Source organism: Berghia stephanieae, chromosome 5 (genome assembly GCF_034508935.2).
Source record: "Berghia stephanieae isolate SIO BIC M18660-M18661 chromosome 5, UCSD_Bste_1.3, whole genome shotgun sequence".
In the NCBI taxonomy this organism is placed as follows: Eukaryota; Metazoa; Mollusca; class Gastropoda; order Nudibranchia; family Aeolidiidae; genus Berghia; species Berghia stephanieae.
The window spans coordinates 66,564,330-66,578,073 of NC_088364.1; the positions used below are offsets into that span (position 1 = coordinate 66,564,330).

At 35.3% G+C, this 13,744-nt stretch overlaps 1 protein-coding gene across 1 annotated transcript in view; it reads right to left on the reverse strand.

Moving 5' to 3' along the window:
* Positions 1-10,164: 10,164 nt before the first annotated feature.
* Positions 10,165-13,744, reverse strand: part of LOC144973468 (core histone macro-H2A.1-like) — a 592,749-nt gene continuing 589,169 nt past the window's right edge. Inside the window, exon 9 of the transcript XR_013645547.1 lies at positions 10,165-10,511. The gene's annotated coding sequence lies outside the window, so the exon portion shown is untranslated. The remainder of the gene's footprint in view (positions 10,512-13,744) is intronic.

Consider the following 13,744-nt stretch of genomic DNA (forward strand, 5'->3'; position numbering starts at 1 on the left):
AAATTGTATTGAAACTGTAGCATTCTAAGTTTTGCGTACGAGTACACAAATGATCCAATTTGAATGGGGAGCGTCCAAAGAACGGTACGTTTTGCGGATTCTATTTCATGTAAAGTCGATGTCAACGGAGTCATTTTTCTGAAATAAGGGCTATTAATGGTTTTTGATACAACATTTTCATCTTCGGCGTATAAAACTGTCGTGTGTTAATCAAGCGCCTCGAGAGTCTTACCATAAGCCGAGTTACCCATTAATTTCATGGTTTCGGCTAAGATGCTATTTTCAGGATTACGATCGCCTTCACGTCTAGCGTCTGAAACCTTTGCACAAAATTTGAAAAGCATGCACTTGGCATATATTCAATCACTTCTTGAATATCATCTACAATAAGACCGTGATTGAGATACCATTTGAGCAATGGTGTGGTCAGCAATATACTTTCGGCATGGTAACTACTAATCAGAGTTCGTCGAGGTTGTCTTAATAGGTTATTTTTCACGGCGTATTGACACATGGTTTCACCTATATCTTCTCTTGCAACGAGGGTATTTTTAAAGATGGGTGGCATGTCTGCGTAATAAGAATAAAGGTCTTTTGGGACCCTGATAGTACACTGAACAAAACCGAAAATTTTGTCTCTATCAACCGCGGACAGTATCGATTCTTTTGTGATGCGGGTCCCTTTCTTAAAACAGTTATTATTAAGCGGGCGTAATTTCCGTAAAAAGGCAGATATTCTAGGGTCTTTTTTCATTTTCTTCCATTCGCATTCATAGATTTCTATCAGAGTAATTCCCAAAATATCTCTAATATACGCATTCTTCTGCGCTGTTTTTTGTTTTCTTTGTTCAAATGTTTCATTACATATCATGGTCTTTTCCTGAATACAGGAATGAGAATGATAGAAGCAACCTTGAAATTCGTAAGCAATTTGATTCGTCTCATCATACCCATCGACCTTGACCTGTTTTTCATGACCTAGATTTTTTTCCCTTCCGTTGAATTTATGACGAATAGGCACCCTTTGTATATGACTCATCCATTCGAGCCATTCGAACGCTGCCTGTCCAAACTTGTCTGTTTTCTCAGATTTAAACTCATTACTTTTACGTCGTCGGACAAATAAACCACTAGGCATATCTTGCTGAAGGCAGTATAAGTACAAGGAATTAGCGTCATAACCTTTTAAAGATTGCACGGGTTTATCTCCCCTGATCAATGTACTACCTTTTTCTACGAAACGTGTGAAAATAATCGACGGTCCACCAACGATGTTGGACTTTAAAAGCTGATGAAGATGTTTATGCTTTTCGTTGAATAATGAAAATATTACATTTCTAGGAATGGTCTTAAACAGGTATCTTAACGTAACCCCTGGGATCGATATCGCTTGTTTGAAAATGTCTAAACCTAGCTCTTGATAGAATTGCGTCATGCGTTCAATAGCCGTTAACATTGGTCCTACGTCACGAATATTGTAGAAAACTAAAAAGTCTTTCATTGTACTCATTCCCTGTTCCTCCCATACTTTCTCACAGTAAGCGTAGTCTTCTTGAGAGATGGTGCAATTTTTTAACGAGCTGAAAAATGCTGATATAGGTGGGAGTGACGTTTCCTTTAATTTTTCTAGACTGTCAAAGTACTCATAAGGAAAAAAAGATTTCTGTTCGGTTACATTATAGGCTTGAAGAAAATTTGAGTAACTGAATCCGGGGCCAGATAATTACAAACGTCTAAAAATTTTAGCTTATCGTTCGAAATGCAAAGAAAACTGTTGTTTTTCTTTACTACTTTGAAATCTTCTGTTTTCATTAGTTTCTTCACAAGGTAAGTTTTAAGAACGTTTAAATCATACATTTTAGAATTGAAACCTATTACAACCATTTGATGTAGATATTTATCTAAAACAGCTTTCAATTTCTGATTATCACCTATTTGCTCGTATGTGTTTTTGAATGTTGTTTCACTGAGAATAGTGAAAGCGTGAATGCTAATTTCTTCTAAGTAGTCTACCATACGATTTACTAACTTTTGAGGATCACCTTCGGATATGTAACATACGGGTTGTTCATAACCTGGAACATTTGAAGCGATTGCTATAGACATGGGTAAGTGTCTGGCGTGATACACTGTTCGGTTTGCTTGAGCTTTCGGTTCGGGTAAGTTATCTTTATTAAAATAAGACTCGATATCGAATGTACACCTAAAAGGATACACGTAATCGGGATCAATAGAAATTCCAGCATCTGCTAATTTCTCTAAATCTGTTGGAAGAAGTTGAAAAATTCCACCCGGGTACCTAGATTTAGTTGCATCCCCTTTACAGTCTTTCTCATGTCGTAACAAATTCGAATGTTTTGTCCAGAGTTTACTACAGTGAGAACAACCAAATATCTTAATAGCCCTTTCGAGGTCCCTAATCTAATATAACAAAAATGATTATTGACAAGTAAAACGTACATCGTATTAGAAAAAGAGTTTGCACTTCTCCTAAAGACTACATATCGGTTGGGAACATGATCCGTATCATACTTGTAAACAATGACATTTATTTCAAATAACTTCTCAATTTTGTCTAGTTCTCCTATACTTATACCCGGATATGTTGTTGGAAATGTTGATGTATACAAGCTAAACAAGGAGAGAGTGTAGTCGTCTAAGTCATTTACCCGTTTTCCTCGAGCCAAAGATAAGCATCTGAAGAAGCATAAATTATCGCTGAAAAAATCATTGGTCCTGTTATAATTGTACTGTAGAGTATATATGTATTTGTTATTTTTAACAGAATCGGGAATGTTAACATTACAACAACCAATAGGAAACTCTTTCATCTTATTGATATAAAACGCGGTCGATAAAATAGCCTGAACCCTGAAACGACTATCTGGTCTATGCTGACGGGCAAATTCCAAATGATCATTATTACTAAAATTTTCAATAAATTCCTCAAAATCTTTCCAATTACTTATAAGTCTGGGAATTTCTAATGCTCTGTTATTATTAATAGACGCGTGGAAAAAACGATATTCCGAATTTTCTTGATTTTGCAAAAGAAAAGAAAGACTAAAATTGATTTTGAATCTAACGCTTTGCCTGTTGAAAATTTCCTTTAGTTGTTGAAGGATATAGGGAGAGCCCCATGCTATTGTGTACACGGACTGAAAGATCCCTTCTAAAAAATGTGTCTTAATAGATTCACGATGTTCTTCTAATAACCGCAATACAGTTTCATTTTCTTCGGTTTGTTCTACATAACTCGTAGACAATAAACTTGACGAATTTTGTTTCTGTTTTTGTATTTTATTTCCTTTTTGTTCTTGTTTTTGTTGTTGACGTTTTTGTTGCTGTTGTTCACGTCGTTGTTGACGATTTTGTTTTTGTTTATCTCTACGCTGTTGTTTCTTAAAAATTCTTTGCTGTTTTTTAAGCTCTTGTTTTCTTAACTTCTGTTCGTTCTCTTGTATTTTATTTTGTTCTTTAAACTGCTTTTCTTTCAATTTTTCTTCTGGTGAACTGCACTTTACGTTTTTTTTGATGGTTTTGTAAACTATCTTTCCTAGAGAAGTTCTTTTGACATTTCGAACAAGTATGTACTATAGAATTGTCATGTTTCTGTTTATGACGAATTAAATTATGTAATAATTTAAAACTAATGCCACACATTTCACAGATGTACATTCTTGGTAACTTAACTATAAATATACAATTCTACTATAATCAAATAACAATTTTTCTGTTTTTGTTTTTTAAAAAAGAACGGGAGGAAAATGCTAAAAAAAAAAATAAATAAAAAATAAAAAAAAAAGAATAAAAAATAAAAATTTTTAAAGTTAAATGAAAGACATATCTAACAACTAATAAATAAAAAAAAATAACTATAGAAAAAATATTATCTCACTGTTAATCACTAGACGATCTGTTTCAGAGTCTTGAAAAATTCTTCATTCAGATTTTGACTTGTCCTTGTTTTTTACACGCTGTCAATATACCACTGTTGGGGAGGCTCCGGTTTCGTTTGTATAGAGCAGTAAAGTTAGGTGCCCCAAACGTAAACAATAACAAGTTGCTAGTGATTTCCGTTAGGGACCGGAATAAGTTACGCACAATATAGGTCTCCCAATTTTGTAGTTTGAGTTGTAGGCAATACACTTTCAGTATTGAAAATATGTTTACATAAAATCTAACAGTTGCAGAAATAATAATATAAGGCTAAATTATTATGAAAATCAGGCTCCGAATAATTCTCGTTTTGTTCACACCAGCGCAATAATTTGCTCTGGTCTAAAAATAGTTAGACTGTAACTTTTGATAAATTTTAGAAAATTTTACCTTTTGTTCCATAAAATATCCATATCTAGACATTATTTGATGCATGATCGAGTATTTATGAATATGTGTTTCTTTTGCCACCTAACAGCCAAATTTTAAAGGTTATTTTTTTCTATTATTTACATTGGAACGTGAGCTGTCAAGACAGGAACATGTGGTTTGCCACGTGCTTCTCGACCTTTGTTTACGTTTGGGGCACCTAACTTTACTGCTCTATAGTCGATGGGTTTCTTCCGGTTCTGAAAATAACATATGGTTTAGTTTAAAACTAGAACTGTTTATCTTACAAGTAAAGACATATAGTACAATTTGTAAAAGTAAATAAATAAATAAACAAATAAATACATACATACATACATTTACAAAAAAAAAAGAATGAATGAATGAATGAATGAATGAATGAATGAATGAATGAATGAATGAATGAATGAATGAATGAATGAATGAATTAAACAAAAAGAAAAATCAAAGATAGTTTAAGATAGATCCAAAAAAAATTATAAATAAAATATCAAAATACATCAATTTTTGATTTTGGTCATCATGTATATATACAAGTAATTATTACAGAGAAATAAGAGAAGATTGCTACTTACTATTGATGGGTCAGCTCACTCCTTTTATCATTTGGGGATTTATTGATCTTCTGTATCCGAGATTTCAATTGTATCGCTGACCGATAGGATTTCAATGACTTCGGTAGCTTTTGATGATGGTTGTTGAGTGTCCTCAAATTCTGAAACAAGATACGACTTATTTTAGTCGAAATATGTAGCGTTATGAAGAGACATATAGGGTAATTAGATAAATTTGGATACAAACATTTAAACATTTCAATAATAATATTAAAATCAATCCTATTATAACTCAAATGTATTAAGAGAGTTCTATATATAACTATTGAACTAAATATTGAATATTTATCACAATTACCTAAAAATACACACAAAAAAAACAAAAAAAAAAAAACAACAACAACAAGAAAACAAGCATACTACTATAATAAAAAAAAAATTAAAAAATAAATAAATAAATAAATAAAAGACAAAAAGAAGTTGTTTTTTGTTTGTTTGTTTGTTTGTTTTTTTTTGTTTTTGTTTTTTGGGTTTTTTTTTTTTTTTTGTTTTTTTTTATTTTAAAAAGAGGTAAAAATACTAAAATAATAATTAAACTAAAATATTTTATATATAAAAGACACAAATGTAATCTTTAAAGGCGATGTCTTTTCATTTGAATAATAATGCTATTTATCATTTAACTCACGATTTTCTCCGTCGATCGATGAGGGTTCAGGGTCGTTGTTTAAGCACACTAGACGAACGGCTTCCTCTGTGCCTACAACATCTTCGAGCAGTAATGCCTGTAACACTGGTTTAAGTTTAGTCGTAACAGTTTCTTTTGTATTGTCAAATGCTTCTTCGAAAAATCGCACAATCTTATCTTCAGGGGGTAGCATCAAACAATCATGCGCCATTTGATTGGGTGCGAAAATGCGACATCCTTCGCAGTTTGAAATATCAATAGCGTATATATGCTTCATTAAGTGGTTTTTAGAAAATTGAATGAAATTTTCCATATTGAAGTTCTTCTAAAGGAGAAGAAAAACAAAAAACAAACACATATCACAGATTGTTAAAAAAGTAAAACTTTTTGAAAGTGTTACACATCCTAAAATAAAACAGTCAGACTACCGTTGATGACGATAATAATGGTAATGACGAGGACTATTTCTTCATGTTTTCTTGTTTTCTTTTTTTTTTAGTTGCCGATTCATCGCTGTCTTTTTTTATTCTTCCTTGGTCAATATGTCGTATATTTTCTTTGATAATTTTAACAAAGTTTTCAATTCTTTCTATGTTCAAAGCTATAAACTTATCGGACGATAGAAGTATTCCTCAGAACAATAATGCCTAACTTTAATAACAAATGTTGATGACGATAACGATGATGATGATAATAACAATTTACATGTTCTTGTTTCTTTTCTTATGTTTCAGTTTCTTTGTCGATGGTTCGTCGCTGTCCTCTTCATTTTCGTCTTGGTTTGCTAATATATCGTTCACTTTTCTCGACAATTTTAGTAATGCTTTCCACTCGTCTCTATTTAAGGCAATGCCTTTTTTCGATGGTAGAAGTTTTCCGTCGTCGTTACTCCCGTAATAACGTATGTGTATCTTCGGGATACCGTTAAACTCACCTACACTTATGTGAATATTTCTATTTCCTATCGGTACAGGCTCCATCGTGACGAAAATTGAAATAGAAAATAAATCTAAGTTAATTAAAACTCAAACACACAAAAAATAGAAGAAATCACTTCGAACTTGTATTTCTTTAACGGAAAAGGCAAGCTCGCTGCAGTGGAATGGAAAAAACGAACAGCAGAGCTGAATTTATAGGGTAAAAGAATGCTGACTTTACAAGACTGGGCAAAAAAATGCTGACGTTGTAGGCGTGGCAAAAAAAAAACGCTGACTCCATAAGCGCGGGAATAGTTATATCAAACGATGGGAAAATACCCAGAGCAAGGTTAAGACTTTATGACCCGTCATCTCAAAACGGTATTAGATCGGAATGAACAAGATTAAGAAAATTGAGTTTAACGTCAAAAGAGTCAATATTAGGAAAGTTTATTATTTTGAAATTTAACTTACAAAACTCTATTTCCTCAACAAAAGCATTTATTTTAACTCAAATTTGATACAACAGGTTCAAAATTCAATTATACACAAAAGGTTAATCCAAGCTTAACACCGTTTTGAAGTGATTGGTTACGTTTGGTTTTTAAAGTGTTTTTATTTTTTTACGCGGAATATGAAATGTAAACATATGTTTGAACTTTTCAACGACAGAACGGTGCCATCGTAATGAATTACGGCGCCATCGTAATGAATTTTACAGCTGTAAAGGGCGTGAGAAAAGTAAAACGATAGCACAGATGTTTATTATAAAGTGCTTAAGAAGCTTCTGACCTAGAATATCAGGTTTAAGTGCTGTTTTCTCACGAATATAAAATATAAGTTAATTTTCCTCTAACCGAAATTACCGGACGCCTGGAAAAAAAAAATTATATAGACGAGAACGAGAAACTAAAGGGGATAAGGTTCAAATTCAGGTTCTGAATGAAAGAGGTATATTTAGGACGTGTCTGAAAGTATGGTGTTAACTAGTAACGAGTCTGAAAGAGGATTCGGATTATGTTCGATAAACAGTACAGAAACTGGGTTAGCGTCAACTCTATGGATAATAGAGAAGACAGATAGAAGAGAGAGAGAGAGAGGAGAAGAGAGAAGAGAAGAGGAAGAGAGAGAGAGAGAGAGAGAGAGAGGAGAGAGAGAGAGAGAGAAGAGAGAGAGAGAGAGAGAGAGAGAGAGAGAGAGAGAGAGAGAGAGAGAGGAGAGGAGAGAGAGAGAGAGAGAGAGAGGGGAGAGAGAGAGAGAGGGGAGAGAGAGAGAGAGAAGAGAGAGAGAGAGGATTTCTATATCGTTAAAAAAAACAACACGTAATAAATTGCTTGTCACTCTTTGGATAGGACGCTGGACTATCGAAAAGTACTTTCAGCTTGGTCCAACAGACCTAGCTACCTTATCATTGTGTTGTATGGATAGGGGAATAAAAAAAACAAACAAAAACAAACAAACTCGAACCCACTCCTTTTGTGTGTAAAGCGAGAGCTCTACCAATTGATGTTCCCTTCTAGAGGTTAGGTAGTGCACTTTTATCCTATCGATCAGAAGACTGGTGATAATAATGTAACTGTATTACAAACCAGTATTTAAACGAGAGAAAATCTAAAAAAAAAAAAAAAAAAAACAATAATAATTTTAAAAAGCAGACAGAACGTAGGGTTTTGACTTTTAACGTAAAATAAGCCACCAGGTGCAGTTGTAAGAAAGAAAACGAATACCAAGACTGTTTCTCACGATATTTAATCTTCGAGGTTGTTTGAAAACGGGTTTATCTAAATATAAACACGAGAGGGCGATAAAGCCTGTGAACTCTCAAGCAGGGAGGGTAAATGTGTTCCAGATGTGGGTGTGGAAACACGCTCAAAAGCTAATGAGATTTGTAGATATTTGTCATGGGAAAGTGTATAATAATTCTCTTTAAAAAAAAAAAAACAAAGTTCTAAGCCCAGGAGTCAGACCTGGGAATTGAATAAACACTCCTTATACGATAGCGTGGTCGAGCGGCGTGGTCTTTGCTTCGTACCTTAAAGGTTTCAAGTTCGACTACCCGTTACGCTGCGTGGTATTTAACAAGTTACCTTGTTTTACCTCATTTTTACGGCGCTGAGCTGCGGCTGATGCCTTGGTTATGTCAGTCTTCATTTGGACTAGACACTAAAGACACATTTCCTATTGGGAATTAAGAAAGGGATATTCTATATTTAATCAATAACGATAAGTCATTAGACTCAGGTGTACGAAACGGACGTATTATAAAGCATTTGACCATTCGATATATAATCGAACTCAAAATGGGAATTGAATAAACATTCAATAACAAATAATAACAATGAGTCCTTATAAATACATAATCAAACTAAAATCAATACATAATAGATCTAAAAATATCGAACCGATCAAATGATTTCAATAAGCATTAGTATCAGAAAACTAGGTCAAATACAATCTAATAGCCAATAAGATAATTGTATATTTAATCAATAACTATGAGTCATTAGACTCAGATGTACGAAACGGACTTATTATAAAGCATTTGACCATTCGATATATAATCGAACTCAAAATGGGAATTGAATAAAGATTCAATAACAAATAATAACAATGAGTCCTTATAAATACATAATCAAACTAAAATCAATACATAATAGATCTAAAAATATCGATTAGCAGGTAAAAAAACGATCACACCAATCATCCACATCCATCTTTTTAATCTGGTTCTAGTCATTCAGCTCTCTATATACTACTCACATAGCCGCACAAATAGATGTTCAAGTTAAAAAAAAAAAGCTTTTGGAGAGGATTGGTCACAAATGACTCTCATCTTGGCAAAAGCTCTCAATCCTGGGACTTAATGAAGACCTCGCGAGGTCCAAGGTTGAGAGTTTTTGCCGAGATTAGAGTTATTTAATGATCGATATATGAAGAACGAGTTTTCTGGCCAAATGTTTAAATTCTGTCTTTCCATAGTACGGCGGGTGGTTACTTACTAGAGATACTTAGATACTTAGAGATGGTTGACTGGTTGAATGATGAATGCGAAATAGGGTTGTCAAGTAGCGCCCCGTAATAATTTTAAAATTAAAATAAAATTCCCTTTATTCATCCCATGGGGGAAATTTGTCTCTTGGGTCTATTCCAAAGGAAGACAGGAATAACTGTAACCCAGGCGTCAGCGCCGCAAATTGAGCTAGGGGCGAGGTGACTTGCACTCAAGGCCACACAGCGCAGGGGCGGGTGATCGAACTCGGTACCTTTCGGGGACGAAGCAAAGACCGTACCGCTGAGCCACGCTGCCCAGTATTGGACTTATAAAAGCCTTCAACCATTTGCTACGGACTGAAGTGTGTCTTGATGGAAGTCGGTTTGGACGAATTCAATCCCTCGTGGGGGCGGGGACTTACACTCCTCTAAGCGTGGTGAGAAGTTGCCAGGCTTTGATACCAGTAAGAGGAGACATTGGGTGGCTGCGAATCGGCTTCGGTCGAGGAGCTGCCTAACGGCAAGTGCGCTTCATCGGCGGGGTCTTTCTACCTGTCCTACCCGCTGTGGGCAAGAACCTGAGACGGCAGAGCATCTAGTCGAACGGTGTGTTGTGACGATGCTACCCGGCGGGTTCGCGACGGTGCACGAATGCGGACCGGACTTTGTTTTTTTTTTTTTTTGTTTGTTGCTTTAGGTCTCTTCCAACACAATTGAGGTTATATGAGAGACCGCTGAAACAAAAAAACCAAGCAATCTAACAAAAATAGTACAAATGTAAATCAAAATCATAACCTAAAGATATCATAAGCTAAATTATAAATAACCAAGAACAAACAGGCAGAAGATTTACAGAAAAAAAAAATATCCCCTGTCAAAAATACAATCACAAACCAAAGAAGCAGGATAGGCTAGTAAAGAGAAGAAGAAACGACATCACTATCGGATCGTACACCCATGCGAACATCATAGGTATACGATTCAAGGGTGATGCTCCCATCCAACCACCCGCTGGACCGGACTTTGCTGATTGGGTCGATCGTCATAACATAGTAGTGTGAGAACCATAAGAGGCTGCTTGTCTTGATGAAAAGTGGACTTGAATGTATTTGTGAGAAAGAATTTTTACCTTTCAGTGACCAAGTTGACGGAATAATTTCTACCATGTAAATTGAATGGAGTATTCACCCAAATAGACACCTCGTGGTAGGGAACATAACCAAACCCCTCGGACAGTCCAGTCGTCCGAATGTAATGTTCACGATGGCAGTTCGTGCTAAGCAAAGCAAACTGCACGGCATTTTCATCGATGTTATGCGTTTAAGCAAAAAACAAACAAAAAAAAAATCACTATATTCTACACGCCTGATGAACCGCACCATCACAGAAAAGTATAATTTACAATTAAAGCACCCAAGAAAGGTAAGACAAAGGGGAATGGTTCAAATAAGAAATAAGTGTAGATTCCAAGAGCACACTATCAAAGTACTTAGTTTGAGATCACTAAAAGTCTCATCCAGACACAAGCACAGGTCACCACTAAGAGGAATACACTCAAATGTTTTACAAATCATATAATATAAAGAAAACATATTAAAGTGCACAACAGAGAGATGATTTTTACAAGGAAAAAAATATCATCTCCCAAAACTAACTATACATTTGATTGTTTCCCTCTCAACCAGGGCATCCGGCCAGGACAAAGATAGAAAGCAAGTTGGAAAACAGGTATAGGGGGGTAGAAGACACAATTAGTACCTCCCTGCCCACTATGGGAGGAACTTAATTTATCCACTTCTGGAAATTTACATTGGGTATTGCCATAGACTAATGCATTTCTGAAAATAATTAAGCAAATAAATAATTAGGAAATACTCGTACAATGACATAGAAGTAAACCAACAAAAAGCTTTACCAATATATATATAATATATATATATATATATATATATATATATATATATATATATATATATATATATATATATACAGTAGAATTACTTTAAACCGAAATTTTGGGGACCTTCTAAACCATTTCGGTTTAAAGACATTTTGGTTTAAAGCAAGTTCCCGTTTTGCAATGTTTTTCAAGGGTAGTAACTATTTAAGGAATTTGCTCATTTAATCGTATCATGGGTTTCCCCTTAAATGGAGTTGTTGAATAAATGCCATCTTCGTAACCATTAATTTTTTATTTTTTTTTGTGTGTTTTAAAAATATTTTTGGGGGTTTTCGTTTTCAATTCAAAATTGTTGAAAGAGTTGAGTTCGGGATGCCGTGTATTTTACATATCTCCGTCTTGATCAACTTTTTTTTCATCGACTTCACATAGTATTTTGATTTTAAACTCAAACGTGTAAGCACAGTGCTTTCTTTTAGTTTAGACATCTTAGCAAAGCTAAAATACGATCGAACGTTCTTGTGCGATAATTGATAATGAATGATGGGCAGCTACTCAGAGGTGAAGTGAAATGGAAATGAAAAGGCGTGTCAATGCTAAGCTGTCTACTACACATCTCTCTTTTGTTGAAAAGCCATTAGGTTCAAAGGCCTAATTACATAGAAACCCCCCCCCCCCCCCTCACACACACATTTAAACAAAGTGGAAATGAAATGTCATTTCAATGGTCAGTTGTCTACCCCCCCCCCCCCCCTCCTTATCGTCGTGTTGAAAATCCAGTCAGTTCCAAACTCGCGAGAACATCTCGCTTGCGTAATTCTACACCCCAACCCCCCTCTTTCCTCATTTTTCGCCTGCCAGTCACCCGCTGTCTTCCTTTTCCAGTCTGTGCGACTGTGGTGTTGGCCAAGTCCAAGTGCAGTGATTGAAGTGTTTGCCTCCCCCCCCCCCCCCCCCCCCTCACCCCACCCATAACCCTCATCTTATACTTACGCTCTGTTTAATATCGCTGGACATTATTACGTGTGGCCTCCTTCCCGAATTTTTGAAGAAAAATATAGAGAGAAAAAGGGAAGGTGCTCTCAAGTTGTTTCGGTTTAAAGAAAGTCCTGCTTAGAGTATTTCGGTTCATCGTAAGAATTAGTACAAAGAAAATGAAGAAACTAGTACAATTTATTAAATTCTTTGCGGTTTAAGGTATTTTTCGGTTTAGCTTCTTTCGGTTTAAAGTAATTTTACTGTATATATAAAAGAATCTCTCATACCTCTCTCTCTCTCTGTTTCAATTACTCACTCCTTCACACACACACACACACACACACACACACACACACAGAGACAAACAAACGTTCTTCTTCTCTCGTATGACTCTAATTTCGTACCATTTTATTCTCTACAGCTTCAAACTAAATTGTTACTTTGTGGGACTATGTGGTATAGGGGTGTGGCACTCGCCTTGGGGCCGGAAGGTCCAGGGTTCGAGTCACGATCCATGCGTATGCGATGCCAAGTCGCTAAAAAACATTTAGTTATTGATGGTATATTGATAACCTTAAAAAACAATGTGATTAGCTCTCGGAAACTGGAAAACCTCCGGATCAGACAGGTAGGCACGAATTGAAGTTAATCTTTGGGCAACAACAGATTGATGTATTTTTACGGGTTTTGTGGCGCTTGAGACAAATTTCAGCGCCAAAGGAAGAAAAAGGGGAATGGTTCAATAGGAAACATATGTAGATTCCAAGACCACACCATCAGCGCACTTCGTTTGAGATCACCTAAAAGTCTCATCCAGACACAAGCAGAGTGTACTTAGTTTGAGATTACCTTAAGTTTCACCCAGACACCGGCACAAGATCACACTAGGAGGAATACACTCAAATGTTAACAAATCATATGATAAAAGTAAAAAGATAACAGAGATGATTTACAAGGGAAAAAATATAATCTCCCAAAACTATAACTATACATTCAACTGTTTCCCACCCAGCCAAGGACTCCGGCCAGGACAAAACTTAGTAATCTCATTCCAAGACAAAGACAGAAAGCAGTTGGAAAACAGCAAGTTCCTCCCTGCCCCCTATGGGAGGTCGGCAACCCCACCCATCCATACTAATGTGTCACAAACTAAAATATCGTTATACAAATAGCAAAAATTAAATTACAAAGCCACATGCGACTTCCCAAACCATGCTAAATAACACTTATTATTAATCAAAATCGTACAATAAATAAAAAAGTTAAGGGTTTTAAAGTTTCAAAGAAACCTCATTTTAAAAATGATTTGTGAAGAAATATAAATCTTGTCTAGGGGAAGGCAAAATAAAGGCTTTGTTTACATTAA